General features: G+C 34.6%; 1 long non-coding RNA gene across 6 annotated transcripts in view; it reads right to left on the bottom strand.

The window, feature by feature from the left end:
* Positions 1-23,136, bottom strand: part of LOC134761277 (uncharacterized) — a 137,405-nt gene that overhangs the window by 65,676 nt on the left and 48,593 nt on the right. For 5 of the 6 annotated variants that reach the window (XR_010139707.1, XR_010139708.1, XR_010139706.1 and 2 more), the window contains 4 exons: positions 21,913-21,988; positions 15,947-16,133; positions 7,046-7,165; positions 3,040-3,107 (listed from right to left, as the gene is read on the bottom strand). This is a non-coding gene — a long non-coding RNA (uncharacterized LOC134761277). The remainder of the gene's footprint in view (positions 1-3,039; positions 3,108-7,045; positions 7,166-15,946; positions 16,134-21,912; positions 21,989-23,136) is intronic. The other variant, XR_010139710.1, reaches the window with a different exon arrangement.

Below are 23,136 nucleotides of genomic sequence, written 5' to 3'. Positions count from 1 at the left end.
ATGGTTAGTAAACCTATGGAAGTATGCTAATGCCTCAGTTTTAATCGGGGAGTAAATGTTAGTGCAGGAAGATACATTTTCATGCTAATTTTAATTTCAAAAATTAAAACCAATATCAAATGTTAGCAATGGCAAGGATGAAGGAAACCTCAGATACACTACTGGAAATCTGCATGACTCGCTGGAGAACAATTTGCCAAAATCTAGGAAAGTTGAAGATGTAGAATTTTCTACCAAGATATTTTACTTCTGATCACTTATCCTAAAGAAATTTTTATATAAACAAACAAACCATATTAAAATATGTTCACAACAATGAAAAAAATTAGAAAAAACCCTAAATTTTCATCAAAGATTAAAATAGATAGGAAACTATAGATTGATTATATTTTCATTATATCTTAGATATGAACAAATAGGACCCAATGAATATTGGATGAAATCATGTTTCAGTAAAAGGAATAAAAATTGTTTCCACTTATATAAATTTGAAAATATACAATCCAAAATGATGGTGAATATGGTAAATTGTCTTACTCAAATTATCTCCTGTGTGTTGTCTTTCGCTACAGAGACTGGAAAGCTAAAAACATATATAGGGTTTCATATCTAATTCTGCTTCTTCAATTAAATGCACTCCTGTGTGACCTGAATTCACTATTAAGTGTAGAAAAATTGAACAATGGTAGAGGTAGCTATACTGCCAGTGAATGATTATCAGGCATCACATAGCTCTGGAACAGAAAGTTCCGGCAGCAGATTCAATAAGTCCTTGATTCTAGCCAAAGCAGTATGCTCCTGGAGCCATCAGTTCTGGTAGAAGCTGATCTCCAGAAGTAAGTTAGGTGCAGTGCTCCAGATGCAACATTGCAGCCAGCTCCAGGAAGGGGGAACACGTTTGAAAATTCCCCAAAACTACATCTAGATATGTATTCTAGATCTGCCATTTTAAACACTTGTCATATGATGACATGCATTCAAAATGGCATTGTGTATAAATGAATGAGGCTGCTAACCACAGGAGTAAATCAATACTATTAAATACTAACCATAGGGTTGAGTGAATAATACTCAAGGCTGTAACCAAATCATGGCACACTGGTTAGAAAACGTTACCAAGTACACACAAGAGATGTGTACTTGGAATTCTCACTGCAGAATTGCTTGTTACTAATAAGTATTTGCAAACAAACTCGATGCCCAACAACAAGTGAATTAATAAAATAGAGGATTTTATACAGTATAATCCTTTAGCATTTGGTGAATAAACTGGAGCTACACATGTCAATCAAATAGATGACTGCAAAGAAATATACAGTATGTTGCCTTCTTTTCAAGATATAACACCTACCAAAACAATATATGATTTATCAATTCATAAATATGTGATGAGATTATTTTTGAAAAATATATATGCAGATACAAAACTGCACATTCAAGATAGTGGTTATGGGCTGGGAGCAGTGGCTCTTGCCTGTAATCCCAGCACTTCGGGGGGCCGAGGGGGGCGTATCACTTGAGGTCAGGGCTTTGAGACCAGCCTGGCCAACATGGTAAAACCCCATCTATACTAAAAATACAAAAAATAGTCGGGTGTGATAGCGTGCACCTGTAGTCCCAGCTACTCAGGAGGCTGAGGCAGAATAGCTTGAACACAGGAGGCGGATGGAGGTTGCGCTGAGCCAAGATCACACCACTGCACTCCAGCCTGGGCGACAGAGCAAGACTGTGTCTCAAAATAAATAAATTAATTTATTAAAATAGTGGTTACATCTGGAAAGAAACAAATGGAATTATTATACACCTACTATGTACTGGCAAAAAAAATTAATAAAAAAATTTAATAAAAATTTTTTAATCAGATTAGGAAGAAGGCATCAATTTATCTTCTATATTTGTGTCTTTCAAATATTCTACAGCAAGTGTTGCAAAACACTAAGATGATGTTTAGTTTAGGGGCTGGGACGCCAGTGTTTTAATATATTTTAAAATTAAAAATAACCTATGGTACAAAAGGAATTTGTTAGTTCATGAAACGATATTGCTAGCATTTGCCTGGACCCTATCTCTGGTTCTTGGTGATTCTCCCAGCGCGGATATTCCTCTGTTGGCTTTGTCTTCCCTCATTATTTCTAAATTATATCCAGGAGCAAGCACAACTATGTGTTCCCTTATTTATATACAAAGGGGAGATTGTTTCTCACCAATCAGTCACTGAATTAAATTCCTGATTTTCTTTGCGAATGGACAAATCTAAGACAATTACAGTCATGCAGAATAGCGTTTGCTGGTTAATTGCAGGCTTCCCACTGTACTTCTCCCTTTCAGTTGCTATAGGAGGAGGAAGAGATGGCACTGATGGGCTTATGCTAACCTCTACTAAACCTCAGAATTTGGAGGAGCATTAATACCACCAAAATCTCAGGGCTCTAAATAGAGAAAATGTGAAATTCATTAAGGAAAATATGGGTGTTTTCCAGGAGATGGAACGGGGGGACAGGAGACTAGGTAAGAAAGCAGTAACTGAATCGCCACACCAAGTGCAGATCTTCAGGGTGTTTCAACATGCTAGTATCTAGGTCAGTGTTCTGAAAGTGTGGTCCCTGGACCAACAGCATTAGTATTGCCTAGGACCCTGTTAGAAATGTAAGATCTCAGGTTATACCTCCAACCTACTGAATCAGAGTGGCTGGGCCCAACCAGCTTTCCAGGAGATTCTGATGCCCACTAAAGATTGAGAGTCCCTTCTCCAGGCCCTTATAACCACACACCTCTCCTATTGTGAGCACCTCACTTTGCTGCATGGAATACTACTGTTGTAAAAAATGTATTTTCAGCTACACAGCCATGTACATCATGTATATTGTATTTTCAGGAAAACAAAGAGAGGATTTTAGAAGGTAAATTTGACTATATGTCAAGTTCACCAACATGCTGGCTTCAGAACCTTCACGGTAAGATACCATCCCACTACATATACAATATTAATAATCCAAATCTGGAATGTATCTACGTTTCTTGTGTTTCTTGTTATCTTACCTTCTTCTGTGATATTATTTGCTTCAATCCTATGTTTCTTGTGACTCATTAAGATTATTTTCCATGTTCTGGAGTGGAAAAACAAAACTTGTTAATTTTGATAAAGTCAGTTTTTTCTTTTGTTGCTCATGAAACAAAATTTTTAAAGTTAATTTTGATAAAGTCAAATTTTTTTCTTGTTGTTCATGCTTTTGGTGTCACAGCTCAGATTTTATTGCCAAATAGATATTCATGAAGATTTATCCCCATGTTTTATTCTTTATCCCCATGAATAGTTTCATGGTTCCCACTCTTATATTTAGGCCTTTGATCTATTTTAAGTTATTTTTTGTACATGGTATGAAATAAAAGCATTTCAACTTATTCTTTTGCTTGCAGAAATACACTTGTCCCTGCATCATTTGTTGAAGAGACAATTTTTTCCTCTTGAATGGTCTTGGCTCTTTTTTTGAAAATCAATTAAACAAAGATGTTTGGTTTTAGTTCTGGATTCTCAGTTCTATTCCATTAGTCTCTATGTTTATCTTTATGCCCACACCACACTGTTTTAATTACTATAGATTTATAGTAGTTTTGAAATAAAAAACTGTGAGTCCTTCACCTTTGTTGTTTTCTATGTCATTTTGGCTATTTGGACTCACTTACAATATCACATGAATTTGAGAATTTGCTCTTAATATTATCCAAAAAAAAGAGTTGTTTAAACTTTGGTAGGGATTGCATTTTACTTGTACTTTAAGTTGCTTTCACACCTTAGTAATATTAGATGTTCCAATCTATGGATAAGGGATGTCTTTCCTTTTATTTGAGCCTTCTATATTACTGTATTTCTAATTAAGAAATTTATTTTAGGTAGAATTAAGGGTGTACATTTGTATGATAAAATAACTCATATATAGGTAACAAGATTATATTTCTAAAACCATTACTTTATTATTGGCTTTTAGAAATTCTATTAATAACTCAACATATATTGAAAAATAATGTGGTTTTTAATTATTATTTTTTTACCAGAAGACATTGGCTACTATGCTGGAACTATGACCAGTTTACATGTAGCCATCTGTACTAGTGGAGACCTGACATACCGGCAATTTTTTCCATGCTATTTAAACATTACGCATTTTTTTTCATACAACAAAGAACAAATTCACTGAATCACTCTTTAATTCATCTCTATTTCAAAGTAATTCAATTATTCTGTGGCTTTTATTCAAGTCGAATGCATAATTAATTGAAAACATGCCATTGATTTTACACCACCAGAAAGGAAACAATTGCTTCCTATTTCAATGTTAAGATTCACCTTTCAATGGTAAGATGACTTCCAGTGAGGTAGAAATGATGATTCTCTTAAGGAGAATAAAATCCTTCATAAATTATGGAACAGTGTAAAAGGGACAGGAAATTGCAACACAGGCTAAAAATCATTAAATAATAAAATTTTAATTCTCAAAGAAATTTGCCTGATTTGGACATGAAAAAAATAGGAGTTAGAATTATTCTATTAGGTCAAACTTTTTTTAGTTACATAGGAATCTAGTGTGCTACTTTAAGATAAGGAATTTCACTGAGGCTTGGAAATTGACATTAAAATAATAAAAATTGGCACCTTTGAGGAAAAAGCCTTGAAATCAGCAGAAAAAAAGTAATTTAAACTAGATTTGCTTCATGAAGTGAGGTACATCTGCTTGATGATCAGCAATTATTTTTCCAAGGGAGAAAAAATAATAGTCATTACTTTTTGTGATTTCATGTTAGTTTTTCTTATTACCATAAACATTCCTCAAACTACAATTTTGGATCTGCTTTTTAGACTTACATGAAAATTATTTCTATCAAATAATCAGGAAGCTTTTCATGTTAAGTAGAGTTGCTACTTCCCAATCTTTAATCCAATGGGTATATACAGAGCACAGAATATGGGCCACATGGTGCCCAAGGTTTTGGGATACTCGTACTCAAAAAGAAACATCTGCTTTCTCAGGGTTTCCTGGCGCAAAAATAATGATCCTATAACCAAACAAAATGCATATCACTTTAAATATTAACAAGGGCCATAAATTGATAAATCAATCATATATAGATTGTCTAGGGAGGTTAGGTGAAATTATACAGGATTTATAAGAAAGATTGACCTATCAAGGTGACAGCTGAGTCACTAAAGAGGTAATATAAAGGAAGGAAAAGAATTTCATGAAAAGGGAACAGTAAGTGAAGTGTGTGTAGATTTGAGTTGGCCTTGTTTGAAGAAATAAAAGAATGTTGCAGTATTTGTCATACAGAGAGAAAGGAGAGAAATGACATAAGATGGGATCAAATCTTGCACAGCTTATTAGAGGATGGTTTGTTTGTTTTGTTGTTGTTGTTGTTATTGTTTTGTCTACCCTATGTCCAAACCCTGCCTTCTCCTATGGGAAACGCTGTATCCTGGCAGCAAATAGGGGCACATTACTTAAGCTCAGACAACACTTTTAGAAAAGGATTGAAGCACTGGGCAAATATTTAGTAAATTTACAAAGAATATGCAATTTATCTCAAAGCATCACTCTAGTGTCAGGAGCCTCAAAATCTAGGGTGAAGAATAGGGGTGTTTGGGGAAGCTGCCAAGTAGGGGGAGAGGTGTCAGACTGCCTATGCTGGGCGACCTTGGAAGTGGTTCCTGCACCAAAATCTTTTGGTTACATCATTTCTCCAAGCTTGGTTCTGTAGATCCTGTTTTCCACCTAAGCACTTATCCAGTTGATTTTTTAAAAAAACTTAAATTAGCTAGAGTCCATTTCTATTACTTACAGCCCCAAACTCTTAGACATTGTTATAGAATACTCTTTACTAGGATCAGCTTCTTCTTAATATTCTTTTCTTTCAACTACAGTAATTGTCTCTACAATTGTTCATAGTTTCCCCAATATTCTAATTATCTTCACACTTTAATGTCTGCACCTTGTCTTCTCTATGTCAACCTGTGGACAATACTCTTCCAGAAATCCTTCCTGGCCCCTACCAAACAAAGTCAATTCCATTTTCTGTGCTCCCTCCATATTTTATTGGTAGCATAGTCCATGTTATGCTATATTTAATAAACAAATGTAACATCTCAGTGATTTGCCTACTTTCAGAAACCCCATAGTAAATCATGGTTATGGCCCAGGGCACTGCTCCACAATATGACACCCACGCTATTTTGAGCTTGTGACCCCACAAGAGACTTCCATATTGCCACTGCAAAGGAAGAGAGAAACTGGAGGATGGCACAGCAGATTTTACAGCTTTAACCTTGGAGTGGCCCACTTCTATCTGGACAGATTAATATTTAAATGGCCTTGGACAACTGCAAGAATTTGGGGAGGATAGTTTTCAGGATGCTGTTAGAATATGATATGAGAATTTGATGAAAACATAACGTCATGTTGGACTCATGTATCCTGTTTTCACCTAATTTCATATATATAACATTGTACTATAATTTATTCACTTACAAGTTGGTCTGTACCTTCACTATGCATTGGTCCTTAAGGGTAGGGACTATTACTTCTTCCCCTCTGAAGCCTCAGTACTGAGTATCGTGCTTGGCAGTCAGTAAACACCATTAATGTTTATGGAATGAGAAGGTGGTAAATGGATGTTATTTTTCCACAATAATTTTCTTTGTATTATAATTCCATGATACAGTATTAGCCACCATTCACTGAATATTAAGCATCAAAGTGCTGTGGAGTACTCTTTCCATCAACAGAGTAGGTTAAATTCTCTGGGGGCATTCCTGCTACCTAAAACCTGCATAAAACACAAATTATACTTCATTTCTAGACTGTAGGATATAATAGAAAACACTACAAATCAAAAGAGAGAGAGAGAGAGATTAAAAGCATGAGCTTGAACCTAAGTGGTGAGCACTGAAAGCAAACAGAAGTCAGTTATGCGGACAGAAATACAGTCAGTATTGCTCTGGGGCCATGGGGCTTTTTCCCACATTAGTAAGGCAGACCTTGAAACTGGCACTCACATACAAAATGAAGAGTTGGCAGGGGATAGTTGGGGTCCACATCTGAAGTTATTTAGGCTCTGGGCACATCAAGTTGAATCACTCTCCACAGGAAAGCATCCTTCTACTTATCTTCAGAGTCTGCAAATAATACCATCAACCACATACACCTCATAATCAAATCAGACCAAAGAAACAATGAACAAACACCTTCACTGAGAAGTGGCAGAGTCAACAGAAAGTAAATTTAGGCCAAAAATGACCTGATGGTAAGTATGTGAGCTATATCCAGATGGATAATGACTTACAGTTACCCTCCCTTAGTTGCTCAATTCGTTTTTAAATTATAAATGGATTTTAATAAATACAAAAACTGACACATGAGAAATGTCATACTTTTTTCTCACATTTGTACTTCTATCAAATAATTTTGTAAAAGTAGAATGCATAGAGTATTTAATGTCACTGTTTATATTAGCATTTCTCAAACTGTGCAGTCTTTTTGATATATTTAAAATACATTTAAAATAGTTTGTGACATAATATAATTATTATACTAAAATGTAAAAGCCTTTTTTTCTAATGTGACCCTATATTCATGATATTACCTTATTTGTCTCTATTGATTCCCAAACATAACTTCATTTTTATTCTGGTTTTGCCTAGTATTTGGTAAGATTATCCTATTATTTTAAAAATGGTAAGACAGAAAATGTTGACTTATTATATTCCCAACATAATCCCCATTAAATTTAATTACTATATCATATTACACAGAAAAGAGTTAACACAGCAACCCTGAACATATCCTTAGAAAGGCTTGCTTGCATTGCTGCCTCCTGGTTGGCATTTAAAAACATGGATTTCAAGAGTGTTTCCACATGTGTCAAAGTTCTGTGCATTTTTAAATAAGAATAAAGAGTGTCTCAATGTTCCTAAACAGCTTGTGCATACAATATAATTTATATTGAACACCTGCTTTCCTACTTGGAAGCTAGAAACTTAATATATGATAGAGAGAGGTATCCCCACAAACCCATCCCTGAAGAAACTCCCTGGGCACTGAATTTCTAGTGTGCTTCCTTGGTAGATGACATTTCACACAAGTTGTCACAACTCATTGCTGGAAAAATTAGTCACATCTGTGTACTAGGAAATGACTCTTGGCACCTTGCACTTAGTTTCCTCCAAACTTCACCCCATGTTCCATTTTCTTTTGTTGATATTCTTTCATTCTTTTTGCTGTAATACATCATAGCTGTGTCTGGCTTATTTCACTTAATATAATGTCTTCAAGGTTTGACCACGTTGTGGTAAATGGTAAGATTTCTTTCTTTGCTGAGACTGAGCAAAATTCCATTGTATGTATGTATCAGATTTTCTTTATTCATTTAGGAGTCAATGGGATTTTAGGTTGTTTCTATATTTTAGCTATGGTGAATAATACTGCAAAGAAAATGGGAGTGCAGATATCTCTTTGAAATCCTGATTTTAATTCTTTTGAATGTATACTTAGAAGTAGGATTGCTGAGTCACATGGTAGTTCCATTTTTAATTTTTTGAGGAAACTCCATTCCCAACAACAGTGACCTGCATGAGTTCCAGAGACCTGTTGTGCAACATGGGACTTACGATTAACACACAGTATTGTGCACCGTAATACATATTCAAAAGACAGATCTTATCATAAGTGTTCTTAACAGACACACACGAACACAAAAGAACACAAGAAAATTTGGGGAAGTGATAAATATATTTGGTACCTTGATCACAGTGATGGCACAACACAATGTACGCATATGTCTATACTCATCAAATGTCTATCAATTATATGTCAATAAAGCTTACAAATCATAGCTAAGGGTACAACTGTATGCTAATTCTTGTGAGTCTTCCTAGCGAATCAACATAACTGGGAGTGGTCTTGGGAACCACTAACATGCTGATGCAAAATATTAAATATTTGAGTGTGTTGTTGTTGTTGTTGTTGTTGTAATTACCTAAAGATATTTTTAAGTAAAGTATGATAGAGATTTAGTCACATCACAATAGGGAATGGGAGAATAAGAATCATAATTGCAAAGACTGACCTTATTCTTTTTCACCAAGACGGTTACAGATTATGCAGTCTTGGAGTGAACTGGGTTCACTAACTAACATGTTCATTAACCAATATCTTCAAAAGTTCCTTTTCAGGGCCATCCTTATTTGAATGGTTTCAATTAAATGAGAATTACATAGTATGCCACCATTAGAGTCACCTTCTATTTTGCATTGTGTATTGCTATGAATAGATTTTCTATGGAAAAATACCTTATTATCATCTCTAGTTGTCTACTTATATAAATGCATGATCCTTAAATTAAATTGAACTACAACATTAGCAATATATTTTGTTATGTTATAATCTGTATTTCTTTTTAGATGCATTTCAGTTTCTTTTATTTTCACTTACTTATGGTCACAATAAAGAAGTTGTAACTTGTTTTATATAAGCTATAGAATGATGATAAACTGTAATTTTAGAGAAGATTTTAAATTCTATTGCAAACTAAGCAGAAAAAGATTTATGGGATAAACATTAAACTTTATTTTCAATGACAATTTGAAGACTTATTCCAAAAATAAGTCTATTCAATGATGTAAGTTGGCTAGAGGTTCAATATAAATTTGTTTACATATTTACTATTAAATTTCTTTGAATATTTTGTTGCATTTGCCAGATGCAATGAAAAGTTCCAAATTTTAAATTCTTTTGAAAATTACTCTAAAGCCTAAAATCTGTAAAATATTCATTATTGCATTGTATCTGGATACTTGAAATAACTTTTTGTTTCTTCACATAAGTCTATTGTGTATTTGATCATACACATAATTTTCCAATTTTTTCCATTTTGCAATAAATGGAGATTATTCAGTTAAAAACCATATATGCTATGGCTTATCAATTTCAAATTTAGAAAAAAGTATTATTTATCTTAGAATCAGGCATCTTAAATATCACTTTATAATAGTTCTTTAATAATATCTTATTTTGATAATAATCCTGTGAGTTAACTTTTTTAAATTTCAGAAATAAGAAGATAAGTGTTTTAAGTAATTTTTGAGTAAGTTTTTTACTACTATAAATTGTTAAGTTGTAAAGATATAATATATATATTATAAAACTTCTTTTTACAGCAGAAATTCTCAAGATTGCTGAACAAATTAACTAAATTGGGGATAAATATTCAGTTTGATGATCAGTGGTTCAGCATTACCACTGATTACAATGAAGCCTAGCTTATTGTAGTAAATCACAAAGTTGGTAGCAACAATTAGGCCCAGCTAGGTTAACTTGAAAACTAGGTAGCTTTATCTGATCACAATAACATGGGTTACTAATATCTTCAAAATTATGTATATTTATATGTTTCTCACCAAAATATATGAAAACAAAGAATTTAAATTGCAAAAACAGCTATTACTAATTTGTCGATTTGTGAGAAAACCCATTTCAAAAAGCTGTGCTTTTCTTGTTCCATAATCCATTACCAATATTGTATTTTCAGAATATACCTAAACTAATAGAGAACGATAATATGGTTGATATTATATGAAGTAAAGATCTGAAAATATATGAAAAATGAGAAATTAATTATAGTGCAGGTGATATATTAAAGATATTTAAATGCTGTTATTCAAATATTTTAACATTTTAAAGTATTTTGAGTACAGTTCTTAAAAAAATTTATAGTTTTCATGTGACAAGTCAAAGATGAATACTAATAAAAAATCTCCTTAGAAACAGGGAATAATTCTAACATTCATTAAGTATAAAATAATTTAAGAAATGTTAGAATTACCCCCTGAATAAATTGTACCTATGTCTATCAATATGAAGGTACATTATTGAGACAGAGCTAAGTGATAAAAATAGTTTTCAGAGTAATGTATATAGGATGCAATTTTATTTTATTTTAGGGATAACAAGAAAACAAACATTTTACCAAAAATAATTCCAGAATAAATATTTTTGTGACAGTAAATGCATGGAATAAGATGAAAAAGAATACCCATCAACAAATCCTAGTAATATACAAATATTTTCAATCAAATATCTATTTCCAAATGGTTTTCTCTTTATGTTTTATTTTACAACGAAAAATACATTTTTATTGAAAAGAGTCCGTTATAAAAGACTAAAATTTCAAGTTTTTCTTTCCCAGTCCCCTTGCCAGTTTTTGCCTTTCCCAGTCACAAAAGGAATAAAATACCTGTGAATACAACTAACTTGGGAGCTGAGAGATATCTACAAGAACTACAAACCACTGCTCAAAGAAATCAGAAATGACACAGACAAATTAAAAAAAACATTCCATGCTCATGGATAGGAAGTTTCAATATTGTTAAAATGGCCATACCACCCAAAGTAATTTATAGATTCAATACTATTCCTATTAAGCTACTACTGAAATTCTCAGAACCAGAGAAGGCTATTTTAAAACACATATGAACCCAAAAGGAGCCCAAAGAGCCAAGGCAATCTTAAGCAAAAAGAAGAATGCTGGAGGCATCATGCTACCTGACTGTAAACTATTACTACAGGGCTACAGTAACCAGAATAGCATGGTGCTGGAACAAAAACAGAAACATAGACCAATAAAACAGAATAGAAAATACAGAAATAAGACCACACACCTACAACAATCTGATCTTCGAAAAACTTGACCAAAGCAAACAATGGGAAAGGATTCTCTGTTCAATAGATGGTGCTGGAATAACTGGCTAACCATATGCAGAAGATTACAATTGAACCCCTTCCTTATACCATACACAAAAATTAACTCAAGATGGGTTAAAGACTTAAATTTAAAACCCAAAATTATAAAAACTCTGGAAGACAACCTAAACAATACCATTCAGGACATAGGCATGCACAAAGATTTCATGACAAAGATGTGAAAGCAATTGCAACAAAAGCAAAAATTGACTAATGGGTTCTAATTAAACTAAAGAGCTTCTGCATAGCTAAAGAAACTATCAACAGAGTAAACAGGTAACCCACAGAAGGAGAGAAAATTTTTGCAAACCATGTATCTCACAAAGGTCTAATATCCAGCATCTATAAAGAACTTAAACAAATTTACAAGAAAAAACCAAAGACCCCATTAGAAAAGTGGACTAAGGACATGAGCAGACGCTTTTTGAAAGAAGACATACGTGTGAAAAATAAGCATATGAATAAAAGCTCAATATCATTGATCATTACAGAAATGCAAATAAAAACCACAATGGGATATTGTTTCACACCAGACAGAAGGGCTATTACTAAAATATCAAAAAATAACAGATGCTGGTGAGATTGTGGAGAAAAAGGAACAATTATACACTGTTGTTGGGAGTGTATATTAGTTCATCCATCGTGGAAGACAGTGTGGCAATTCCCCAAAGACCTAAAGGCAGTGGGAGACAGTGTGGCAATTCCTCAAAGGCCTAAAGACCTAAAGACAGTGGGAGACAATGTGGCAATAAAGACAATGTGGCAATTCCTCTTTAGGTCTTTGAGGAACTGCCACATTATCTGCTCTGCAATAGCTGAACCATTCGACCAGCAATCCTATTATTGGGTATATAGCCAAAGGAATATAAATCATTCTATTATAAATACACATGCACATGTATGTTCATTGCAGTCCTATTCACAATAACAAAGATATGGAATCAATCTAAATGCCCATCTATGATAGACTGGATAAAGAAAGTATGGTACATATATACCATGGATTACTATGCAGCTGTAAAAAAGAATGAGATCACGTTTTTTGCATGTCCCCACGTGGATGGAGCTGGAGGCCATTATCCTTAGCAAGCTAACACAGGAACAGAAAAGCAAATACCACATATTCTCACTTATAAGTGGGAGTTAAATGATGAGAACACGTGAACACACAGAGGGGAACAACACTTACTGAAACCTTTCAGAGGGCGGAGGGTGGAGGAGTGAGAGGATCAGGAAAAATAACTAATGGGTACTAGGCCTAATATGTGAGTGATGAAATAATCTGTACGACAACCTCCCATGACACAAATTTACCTATGTAATGTACCTGCATTTGTACCCCTGAACTTAAAAGTTAAAGAAAAGGGAAACTACCATTCCAATTTCTTGTATAGATTCACACACACACACGTGTGTGCGTGCACGCACACCCCTCCCTTATATTTCTGACTCCTAGGATTTCTCAATCTCCAATTTATCCATTCTCATGGGATGTTGGAATTGCAGATGAGTCTATCTCTTGGGATCCTGTGCTATATTTTCTTACAGAATCTACAAAGGTCTTGGCTGGTTACAGTGACTCATGCCTGTAATCTTAGCACTGGGAGGTTGAGGGTAGAGGATCACTTGAGACCAGGAGTTTCAGACCAGCCTAGGCAACACAGTGAGACTTAGTCTCTATTTGAAAAAAAAAATAAAGTAATTAAAATTAAAAAAATAAAAAAGAATCTATAAGGGTCTTGTAGGATATAGTCTAGTCCAGCATTTCCAAAGCCTGAGCAATGTAAATCCTTCAGTTATGACCATATCTCCAAAGCATGCATTCTTAGACGGGCAGAGCCTTTGAAATTGTATGATTGTTCTTTAATTATCCTTATATAATCATCCAAAAAGCAATCTAGCTTCTTAAGAAACTGATAAAATTCTATTTCTGAAACCTATTTTTGACAGTCATTTTCAATTTAATAAACACATACTGCTCCCTAGGTTGTGTTATCTGACAGCATGCCCACAACAGAAAAGAGAGATAATTGACAACTGTGACTGCCTTGCTATATCTTTAGATTTCTGGTATCACTCCCATATCATTATGCTTGAAGATTAAATTAAGGCCTGATCATTTTCACTATTGTTCCAATTGCCTAGCAGTATTGGTAAAACTGGGCTTTTGGCTTACCTCTACAGAGATAATTTAGTCGAGGATACATCTTTGGGTAAAAAGCATGGAACAGTCTTGCCCCCACAGATAACAATCCTATTGAAGGTGTGACTTGCCTATTTCAGTCCCAAGAGATATTGAGTTTCAACAAAGCTACACATAGCATTAAACATGACAATTGGTGGCTCACGCCTGTAATCCCAGCACTTTGGGAGGCCAAGGCGAGTGGATCAGGAGGTCAGGAGATAGAGACCATCCTGGCTAACACAGTGAAACCCTGCCTCTACTAAAAATACAAAAAGAATTAGCCAGGCAGTGTGGCGGGCGCCTGTAGTCCCAGCTACTTGGGAGGCTGAGGCAGGAGAATGGTGTGAACCCAGGAGGTGGAGGTTGCGCCACTGCACTCCAGCCTGGGCGACAGAGCGAGACTCCATCCCAAAAACAAACAAACAAACAAAAAAATTACAATTAGAGTTCTTCCAGATGAAGTAAGCACAACATACCTTTCTCTTCCACTATATCTATAAACCCTGGATAGAATGCAAGCTATAACCTTATAGAATATAACTATAAACCCTGGACAGAATGCATGAAGCAACCATCAGAGGATGAATAAGGAGGATTGAGGAGATGACAGGAATTCAAAGTATGCCTCAAACCATGGTGAGTTTACCATTTTTATTTCCTCTGGTATCCCTGGGCTGAAATGAAGTACCAAACACCCTTAAGTGATCACACATCAGTGATCATACTGGTGCAAAACTGCTCCAGGAAAATCCTCCAGTTCTGGCTTGAGGAGCTAGACAAGATACTCTTAATGCTTGGAGAGAGTGTATAATCAACTCCCAAGCCCCTCCACACCCAAGCAATTCTGTGTTCAATGAGGTAGCAGTGGCAAGGAAGTGGCAGTGGCAATGACAGCCTTTGGAGCTAAAATAGAGAGTGAGAGACGGGAACCTGCCTCTCCATTCAGAGCCCCAAGAGGATGAGGCAAACCATTTTATTTTATTTCTTTCTCTTCTTCTTTACTTGACTCCAGGCACAGGTGTAGATGTAGCATGTGTAGCAGAGTACAGTAATTAAACCCCCAGCTTCCTGGCCTATGGCAAGACCCTGAAGAATGAGAAAGGGCCATGGAGATAGTGGAAAGGAAGGAACTAGCAATAGTGAGTCATGCCTAATGATGTTTATGAATTTGTACATTTGCTCACAGCTGCACGTGTGTGACTCTGATCCTATTCATCATATCAAAGATGTTGAGAATTGAACTAAAGAATTATTACATTCATAGGATAGATTCAAACAGACCTGCAAGTCTTTGAAAATTGACATGGCATTGGAACCACAAAATGGGGATTGGAATATGTGATCTACTTAACTGAGTCAACTTCCAATTATATTCAAAATGATCAGGATATAATTAAAAATGACTGGATATGTGAAATACAAGAAATAACTAACAAGGAAAACCAACAGATGCCAACACTAAGATGACACAGATGTTGGAATTATCTGACCAAAGGTTTTAAGGCAGATACAGGTGCCACAATAAGCAAACACAAACACTCTTGAAATCTGTAAAACAATTGGAAGCATCAGTAAGAAAACAAACTATATAAGAAGTATGGAAATTATATAACAGAAAAGCACAATAAGGAAAAATATTCAGTAAAATAGAAGACTGGAAATAATAGAGCAAATTATCAGTAAATTTGAAGACAGATCAATAGACATTACCCAATTTGAATTAGAGTGAAAAACAACTGAAAACAAACAGATAACACACATCTTCAGAGACTGTGCAACAATAACAAAGTGTCTCACATCCGTGACATTGGAATTTCAGAAAGGGAGGAGAAAGAGTGTGGTGTTAGGGGAATATTTTAAAGAAATAATAGCTGAAAACATCTCACTATTTGTGAAACATATAAATTCACAGATTCTGGAAGCTCAGTGAATCCCAAACAAGATAAACCCCTTCAAAAAATCCTGATGCTCTTACATCTTTTTTCACTCTGTTCCATTCCTGTTGCATCTTGTTTTTGCAACTTTTCACACACGCTGTCACCACTTTTCCCCAAATTCCTTGCTTGGTGCATCCCACAAGCTTTTTCTTACTCTCCCTCCACTTTTCTTGACTATTTATCATGGAAGCCCAACAGATAATCTTCAAAGGCAGAAAGCAAGCTCTGTGAGAACAGAGGAAAGGTAGACATTGAAATTTTGTGTTAATATCCTATCGTTGCTATAAAAAGTTTCCCTAAACCTAGTGGCTTAAACAACACGCATTTATTGTTTTACAGTTCTGGAGGACAGAAGTCTAAGTGGGCTAAAACAAATAAATTAGCAGGGCTGCAATCCTTTGGAGGCTCTAGGAAAGTATTGGTTCCTTGTCTTCTCCAGCTTCAGGAGGCTAGTCAACTTCTTTGGCTCATGACCATCTTCCATATTAAAAGCCAGCAATCATATATCCAACCTCTGCTTCTGTTATCATATGCCCTTCTCTGCCTCTCTCTTTCCCTTATGAGGATCCTTGTGATTATATTGGGCTCACCTGGATTATTGAGCATAGTCTTCCTACCTCAAGATTCTACATTAAATGACACCTACAAAGTATCTTTTGCCTTATGAAGAAACTGATTCACAGTATTGGGGGTCAGGAGGCAGACATCTTTGGAGGGTCATTATTCTGCCTGCCACAGTAGTCACAGCCAAAATCCTTAATGATGAGGTGGAAATGAAAGGTGAAAACAAACAAACAAACAAAAACAAGTAATAATTTTTGTCCTATCACGTCTTCCTTTCAGACTTTTCTATTTGCTCTTGGCCTTTTGAAATTTCATTGAGATAACACCAGATATGAGCTTGTTTTTATTCATCTTTCTTCAAAAGAGGTTTTTCTTGTTTTAAGCTCTGATAATTATTTCTGCATTTTATTTGATTTTTGCTTTCTTTCATGTCTCTTTGATTTCTGCAATGCCTATTTAAAAGGCTTTTGATTTTTTTTCTATCCTCATTGCTTCTGAATATTTTTTTTGTCATAGTTTCCATTCTCCTTTTGCTTTTAATTCTGGGGGAATCATTTGGCTTCTTTTTCTGCTTACTGATTTCCCTCTTTCTCTACTTCAGTCTAATAATCAAATTTTAAATTTCTTTTCCTTTCAAAGTATTTTTATTTTCTATTATCTTTACCCTCTTTCACTCCGCCATCATGCATCCAGTTTCCTCTGAGGAAATTGGTAATTCATTATATTTTAGTTTCCAATGTTTTCCTTTTTTTCGTGTAATAACTTTGTTTTTACTAATGTTGCCTTGTGTTGAGTATGGTGAATTATTTCATGGTGCCAGGTGTCCTTAATTTCCTCTTGATCCTTAATTTACTGCTCATTATTTTATTGGAGGATTGCTGTTCACCTGTCCACAGATGCTGTGGATGCTGTGGATCCTGGAAGTCAGTAGCTATTTAAAACATTGTTCTGTTTCTATTTCCAGACATTGCTTGTGCCTAGTAACAAACACCGTTTCCACCAGCTGTCCAGCATAGGGAGTGAGGCCAATCTGCCCACCTACTCTTGAGTCTGTAATCCTGACAATTGTCCTCAGTCTCCCTCCAATTGCTGCTGCAACTACTCCCACCTCCCTAGCAGTGTTCTGTGCATTTTTAGACCTATGATTGGTTTCCTTTTTTGCTTGTTCTCTGTTGTTCTGATCACATTTATTTTCTATCTGTGAGGAATTCCTCACACATTCTGGTAAGTTCATAGCTATTTATTATTTTCCAGTGAGGGATATCATATATTTTCCTCACACATTCCAGTAACTTGACAGCACTATATTTTTTCAATGAGGGCTATTATATAAACATTTTTTAATGTGCATTTTCTTATTTCATGCATTTTTTGTTGTTTAATTTTCACTACATACCCTTATTCAATTTGCCAACACCTTCTCATACTTAAAGTACCCACATAAATGTGTTTCCTCTGGTAGCTTTTTTCTGATTATTTTCTTCTTAGAAATATGCCCCTGTAATAATCTCCCAAACCAATTGGCCTTTCTCCTTCTTCCTGCTCATGAACTTGATACTAGTTCAATGCTCTGCACTAGATAAGTGGCAAGAGAATGAATTTGGTCTTTCTGGCTATCTGCTGTAATCACATTTATTAGATCACTCAGCACATAATAGTAACAGATTTTTCAATTTAAAAATTATTTTCTTCTTGAAACTATCCTATTTTACTAAAGGTGGGTGAGTAACTGAAACAACAAATGGAGTGATCACCAGCACCACTGATGAACAGGGAACTAGGTACAGTGTGTTGCAGGGAACATAAAGCTAACAGGCATCTAATCATGGCAAAAACACAGGGAAAGCTGTATGTAACCTTGTTACATATATTTAATATTTATGAGAGAATTATCTTAGTCTATTTTGAACTGCTACAGCAGAATCTCAGACTGAGTAACTTATAAACATAAATTTATTTCTCATGATTCTGGAGAATAGGAAGTCCAAGATCAAGAGGGTGGCATCTTGTGAGGGCCTTCTTGCTGTGTCATCTCATGGCAGAAAGCAAGAGAGGAAAATAGCACACGTATGTGTGTGGAGGTGAGGGCACACTTGCTCCAACAAACCCACTCCTGCAGTAAGAAAAACACTCCCTGGATAACAGCATGAATCCACATGAATCCATTCAGGAGGGCAGACCGCTCATAAACCAAGTCAGCTCTCTTTAGGTCCCACCTCCCAATACTGCTGTATTGAGGATTCAGTTTCCAACACATCCTTTATGGGTGATACATTTAAAGCATAACAGGAAGTTTTTGAAATTAAAGGAAAAGAGATGAATAATTCAGTAAATAATGTTGAAATTATTAATTAGCACTTTATGAAGAAATATATTTATACCTTTACATTATGCCATATTCCAAAATAAATTTCAAATTATTAATTAACATAAAAATAGATGAAACACATTAATATTTATCCAACATGTGCAAGAACATGACATTCTAAACTTCAAAGCTGTAGAAGAAAACACAAGGGAAATTAAAATTGACCAGATAAAAAATGAAAACATTCATGTGATTTACAAAATGCAAAACAAAAGGAAAAAATGTGCAGTGAATTTCAGCTTAATGAATAAATTAAAATAATTAATGTAGTTTAATTTTAACTTCCTGTAAATATAAAAATGTGTAAGAAAGTAACTCTAATTCTGCTAGTGAAACCAAAAACATAAGCAATTCAACAAAACAAAAACAAAGTCACATATTTATTAACTCTAAGAAATGAAATTAAAAATCCACGAATATCTCTCATCTTTCATTCTAGTTATTTTACCAACTGGGCATATTGAGGTCAAATAAATTTAAGCACTTAAAGTAGGCAGTCACATCTCTGATAAACATGCACACACAAATGAGTGCCTCAATTTCAGCACTAACATGCAATAAATTAAGCTGAATTCTTTATAAATTACAAATTTGGAAAGAATATTTTTGAAAAAAGGATGAATAAATTACTGAAATTTGGGAAAAAAAATGGAATCAGAAAATACTTTGAGAAAAAAATAGCACATGATATTTACATTGAAGAATGGTTCAAATGAAGTTCTATTGCATGATGCAGAATGTGCTGAAATTCTCACTTCTTAGTAAATGTTATAAAGGCTATTTGAAATTCTGGCCTCCAGGGAACCAATGAGGAATGAAGTTTTCAATGGGACGGTTGAGTCATAGTAAGTGACAGGATAGTCAGTACTTGTTCTCATATAGGAACAACGCTAGTCATTCTCATAAGATAACAGTTTTGATATCAAGATGCAAGTACTTTAAGAGTGAACATTTTTAAATGAGATACTGGCATTCATGGCTATGTACAGTGGTTTATTTCCTGAATAAATATGAGTTTTCTATTGGATTTAGCTACATGTAGTCACAGCCTGAGCATTAATGCTCAGAAGAGCTACTGAAGGAAGTTTATGGGATCCAATCTTTGACGATCTCTGAAGATTAGGAATTTAAAGCTACCAAATGCTGCATGTAGGGTAGTGGTGGTGGAATGAAAGATATTGTGGTTTGATTTCTGAGTAACCCTTTCAAAATGTTCAAATGATTGCATTAAGCCTTTTCAATGCATTCTCCCTGAAACACACTTCTTCCACTGAGTAAAAGGACCCATGGCAGAAATAATCATTTTATTGGTGCTCACTGCCATCTTGTTTCTTGTGATGGATCTTGACACAAAGCAATTAAAGGTTTTGTTTTGCACAAAAAAATGTGTGTGGTTATTTTTATGTTTTAATCACCAATTCATTTAAAAACAAAAATATCTACAATATCCATGCCCTTCCTGTAGACAATGTTATGACTACATCAAGGCTGACTGTGCTCCAGTAAGCAATGGAATTAATTAGTTACAAAAATTATGTTAGGTGTAGTGACATGCTAGTATTATTTCAGACAAATTATTCTTACGAAAAAATAGTTACTGCAGAAATAAGAAAACTAATTCTTGACAGTAAGCCTGCATGCATTGAACCAGTTCTAGAAAAAAGAATAAAGACTATTTAAGGAACCAACTAAATGTGTCTTCCTTGGTCTTCCTTTCTGTTTTTCCAAACAATTCCTTTCAGTTAGCCATTGGCCTTATCCTCTTGCTGTTCTAGTCCTTAATGACACTCTGGTGGCACCCCATTAGGGCCTGCCTCTGGACTTTACCTGTCCTCACACCCATGTAACTACAGATTTTTCTCATTCCTTCAAGGCCCTTCTGGGTGACTGGCTGGGCATTGTTGAAAAAACCACATTAAGTTGTCAATAACACCTTCCTATCTTCCATCTTTCAGGAGAAAAGCCACAAATTAGGATCATTTCAGGTTCTCTGGTGCAAGGCTGAGTTTTTATTGTTTTTGCTTTTATTGCTGTTTTGTGGTTGATGTGTGTAGGTGGAGGAGGAGAGGTTGAATTAAGAAAATATACAAACATTTAATAATATATCTTATAGGCAGGTTTTAAAAGAGTAGACATGGAAAGCAAAATCTGAGATCACTAGAACTATTTTGTTTTCCAGCACAGTATTCAAACTTTGAAGTTGAGTGTCATTAGGCTAGGCATGACTTCTGCAGTTCTCTATAATCCCTCTCTAGCCTGCAGGGCTGATTTATAGGACTGCTTGGCCCTTGAAAGCATGTGAATGTCCAACCACTGGCACAAGCCTGTGTCTCTCACTTATAATGACTAGACTCCCTTTGCTTAATTTAAACATTTCCTGACTTTAAATTTCACAAGAAATAAATATATAAACCAAATATTTATGTCTAGAAATAAATTGTATTAGATCAGAGGCTTGGAACCTCCATTTTCCAGGTTTACCATCTATATAAATGAAGTTATCTGGAAAATGACTCTATTTTATTTCCTTCTTTGCCTTAGAAAAGTGTTGATGTGTAGTTCACTTAAAATAATGATTGCAAATATCCTTTTATTTTTATTAGTTGCTGTCTCAGCCTGGTTTACAATAAGCTCTTTGTTGAATATATATTCCATTATGACACTTAGTGTCAGGACTAGCGTGAAGCAAACCTGGCGCAAGGGTTCTAAATTTAAGGAGACATTCTCACCCAGGTGACACCCATGTACTTGCAGAATCCTGAGCATCCTGCCTCCTTAATTTTTGAGCCTTAGGCACCTCATTCTTAAGAAGGAATTTATAGTAATCTTACTTATAGCACTCATTAAAAATCCATGGTTTAGCCATATGAATATAGCATAATTAGCTAGATTAATAATAATTTTTCAATGTTCTCAATTACTATGCCAAAAATAAGTTCAAATTTTAAGAAGAGGGGACAGTGGTGATCTAGTCCCTGTTTCTAAAATAAAATCAATGAATTTTATCCCTGGGTGCTCTTTTTACAAAGAACTTTGTAAGACTCAAGGACACAGATATTAGTACCCACTCACTTCTCTTCACCTTCTTGGCTCCATTGTGGTCCAAACGACAATGGGACTATTGCCTTAGCCTTCCAATTTGCATCCACTGTAAAAGAGTGATCATTCTTCTCAATGTCTAATGGGACATAGTATAGTTCTCTTTTACTGTAAACTGTTAGGTCCATTTGTCATTTTGAGGCTTTACGGTAACCATGGAGTGAATACTCCCCAAGACATTACTGGCACAAAGGATACGAGGGAGAGGCCATTGTCAATCTAGGTACCCAAGTAGAAGAAATGGTAATTGACTCCATTAGGACAGGTTTTTCTTAGCAACTATCAAAAACAACTAAGGCAGGCATTGTTAGGTGACTGAAGGGTTACGCTCTGCCAATGGGGCAATATCTTAGGAAAATTTGAGTATTACTATTATTATGACCTCCTAGGTACCCACCTGCTAGTAAGATTGAGTTCATGTAGGTTATTTTAAAAGAATATATGTTAAACAAATTTTATCTCATTGTTTCTCTCTTAATATTAGGTGCTAAGTACTTAGAATAATATAGCTGCTTAATATGGTTTGCACATTTATTAGAAGATACAACATTTATAAACTATATTAGAAAATAAAGTTTTTTAATTTACATGCTTGTTCATTTACAAGAAAAATGGAAAGAATAATCTATTTTATCTCAAGACATATTAAACATACCTTTCTTCCCTTTCCACTGAAAAATTTAATGACTAAGTAAAACTATTTTAGAATAACTGAATCTAAAATTATCCTGAAATTTTCAGGTAATCATTAGCAATTAATATTTGAGTGCCTATGGTATATTACATACTGGATACTATTAGCTATTATTTGGAATATATTCTGCTTACATTCTTCCTCCACCATGTAAGTTCATCATTTTCCCTTCGGTTTTTTTTTTAATCTTATTTCAAGGTAAAACATAATTAGTTTTTTAATCATAAATTATTTTTCTAAGCACTTAAGTATTTAAAAATTTTTAGTAACATATTTTATATGTTTAGGAAAATGTTGGAATTTTGACTGGAAATAAATCTATGCATCAATTTGAAAATGATCACTAGCTTAAGTTACTGTGTCTTCCTGTTGTGAACATAATATAGATCTTCAGTAAATTTTGACTTATTTAATGGTTTTCAGTTGAATTTTTCTAGGTTCTCTATAAAAGTCTTCCACAATTTCGTATTTTTTTGAGACAAGATCTCGCTCTGTCACCCTGT

This window comes from Pongo abelii, chromosome 3, assembly GCF_028885655.2.
Source record: "Pongo abelii isolate AG06213 chromosome 3, NHGRI_mPonAbe1-v2.0_pri, whole genome shotgun sequence".
NCBI lineage: Eukaryota > Metazoa > Chordata > Mammalia > Primates > Hominidae > Pongo > Pongo abelii.
The sequence above is the reverse complement of the archived record's forward strand: the minus strand, read 5'-3'. Positions and strand labels throughout refer to the sequence as shown.